Genomic DNA, 2,933 nt, shown 5'->3' with positions numbered 1-2,933 from the left:
TTATTTGTACTAAGGTAGAAAAAAAAATTTCGTATTTTGATGAGAGTTTTGTGACTAAATTTTTAATATACAGTAGTAGTGATAGTATATCATATATTTGTAACCTTTATTTTAATTACCTATTTTATTATTGATTATCTTTTGTTTATGTTGTATATGTTAATGTTTGTATGATTTTTCTTATTTATTTATTTGTGGCGTAGGCTTTAGTGGATGTTGGTGGTCATTGGTATAACTTCTCCAATATATGAGTGGATCCAGGACTTGCATATGGACACACGTGGCTTCATTAGAAAGGTATTGATGTGTCTTTCATGGTTCCCGCTGCATATTTTTATACAAATTTATGTTTTTTTTTTCATAAACACATGGGTTGGTTTTGCAGATCCTGAGAGATTTAGATTTACAAGAGACACATCATTTGGAAGAAGGCATTTGAACTTTTGGAGCCAGCCACCATTTTCACTTTGGATTGTAAGTAGTATATTATTGGCATTGTATGTTTAACCAATATATCTTATGGTATCAACATGTGACATTCAAAATAAATGGTCTTAAGTCTTAACTACTATTTTTGGAATACACTCAGATGATGAAGATTTAAATAATGCTAGAGCCTTATTATAGAGTACATGCAACGCAATTTTGACAATGTTTTAAGGCTCTGTGTGTGTGTATATATATATATATAAATTTACATTTTTCTTTCTTGCTTCTCCAATCAGGTATGTTTTACAGACAATTCTTTGGGTCAGTCACTAAGGTTGATTACATGACACTGAGGCATGGATTTGTCATGATATGCTACCCAATCATGGCCTGAAAGTTGCTTTAAATTGCACAAAATTGATCACTGGACCTGATGAATACTGCCTATGCTTTTCCCATTTCAGGCACATTTGGCTCCAGAAAGTGAAACAAGATTTGATTTTCATAAATACATTAGCAGAACACTTGAAGAGGATTTTGTAGTTGTTGGGATAACATTAGTGTTTCAGCCTTTAAACTCATCAGCTTATATATACATATATATATTTATATATGTGAGGATAACACTTGAACTGTGCTTTATATATATATTCAGCCCACTCATTTGGTTCGTTGCAGTATTGTTTCTACTGTCTAACACATATGGTAAGTTAGACACTTTGTTCTATTATTATTAAAACTTTTAATACACTCTTAGTTAGCATTTCACTGACTGCGAAATGTTATTCTTTTTAACAGGAATTTACTCTTATCTATGGCTGTCATTTCTACCTTTGATTGTACGTACATCACAATGCACAAACAATAGAGACTATGCTTACTGATTTCCTTAATTTATTACTTGTTTAAAACCCAAGTTATGGTCATCGATTGGTATTTTCGTGGACTTACTAGTTTGTGTATCTGCTTCTCTAGATTTGTTGAAGGCATGGATCTAGTGTATTTTAGATCTACTTGGCAATAAGCTTGGCATCTTATACAGGTAACTTGTAATAATGACATCCATTGATAATCTTTTAATTTAGCAAGCACTATTATTGAAATCGTCAAGTAAAAATTGCTTTTGCATTTTGTAATCTTCGTCATACAACATGAAGTTTCATGTTTCATGGTAGTTAATAATTCTGAGGCTAAATCAAACAGACTTTCATTTCGTTAGACTTTAGTTTGCTTGAAAGTTGAAATTATGTCTAAAGGACTTCAAAATTGGTTATAAAGTTTAAAATGATGACTACATCTATTTATTGTTTGTTTGGTGAGAGATAAGAGAGAGTAGTATGGACAGTGGCGTTATTTCCACCACAACATTTTATTAGTCTCAAAAGTTTAAAAAACAAAATTAAGTGACATTTTATGTTTTGCTCAAATTGTTTGTACCAAATAGTTGTAGAACTAGTATATTAATGCGTAACTTTTTTTTTTTTCAGGATGGTTCATCTAATAACTTCTAGCACTAGGCGACATGTTTTTGTGTAAGTTGTTTTTATTAAACTGAATGATCATTTGGAGTTTGTACCAGCACTATAGTTTCGTATTTTGTTAATGAATCAACATCCACATGCATAGCTTTTTCCATTTGTAGCTTCTTGATTCTTCATAGCTTCTTCATAAGGTTTGAGTTATTTTCTTGCAATACACATGGCTGACATAAAGCATAAATAAGGATTTCAGTACTTTTAGTTTGATATACTTTTCTTTGAATTTGTAAAACTTTATGCAATCTATTACTTGGTTAGAAAGATTCTAGATGTGAGGCATTTGATGCACTTATTTCTGGTTAACAGATTTCTCTTCACCTATTACTTATTTTCTTTTGTTTTAGTTGTCATTTTTTTAATCAAATGTTGAGCTATTGACAGAGATAATTTTTTATTGTTACCACACTTTGCTTTGAACATATTATTTATTGTTAATGGCTTCATGCCAAGTGTGATTACATCTATGGACCCATGGAGAATTTGTTAGATGCTTTAGGACCCATCGAATGGATGTTTCAGGAACTAAAGAGAGAGCACAGCAGCGGCTGCACTCAAGTCACTTCAACATAAACTTGAGAAATACAAGATAGAGTTGAATAATTCGAATAAGAATACTCATAACTTGTTCATGTTGTACTTAACTGATTACTTATAAATTGAGATTATATTTGTACCAATTTGATGAAATATATTTTGATTAAGTTTGCTATGTAATTTGTCTTTGTAATATGTAAGTTTGGTTTATTTTTTTATTGTTGACTATTGTTGGTGTAATAAATTTATAAAATTGTTGAATAAAAAAGTTTATAAGTTTATTTCTTTTATTAGAAAGTGTTAAAATTAATCAAATATAACTTTAATGTTACCAATGTTAATTTAATTTAATTTTTACTACACCATAGAGCCAATCACAACACCTAATAACTGTTGGCGTTGCTAGCAATGGCGACAACTAATAACTGTTGG

At 30.3% G+C, this 2,933-nt stretch overlaps 1 long non-coding RNA gene across 2 annotated transcripts; it reads left to right on the top strand.

The window, feature by feature from the left end:
* Nucleotides 1-377: 377 nt before the first annotated feature.
* Nucleotides 378-2,668, top strand: LOC133780632 (uncharacterized). 2 transcript variants are annotated; one of them, XR_009869463.1, is made up of 3 exons: nt 378-474; nt 894-1,471; nt 1,917-2,668. It is a non-coding gene; the product is annotated as an uncharacterized LOC133780632 (long non-coding RNA). The 2 variants fall into 2 exon arrangements; XR_009869462.1 differs by having other exon boundaries at nt 726-1,471.
* Nucleotides 2,669-2,933: the final 265 nt, after the last annotated feature.

Source organism: Humulus lupulus, chromosome 5 (genome assembly GCF_963169125.1).
Source record: "Humulus lupulus chromosome 5, drHumLupu1.1, whole genome shotgun sequence".
Classification (NCBI taxonomy): Eukaryota; Viridiplantae; Streptophyta; class Magnoliopsida; order Rosales; family Cannabaceae; genus Humulus; species Humulus lupulus.
Note: the sequence above shows the minus strand (reverse complement) of the source record. Positions and strands in the feature narration are given on the sequence as shown.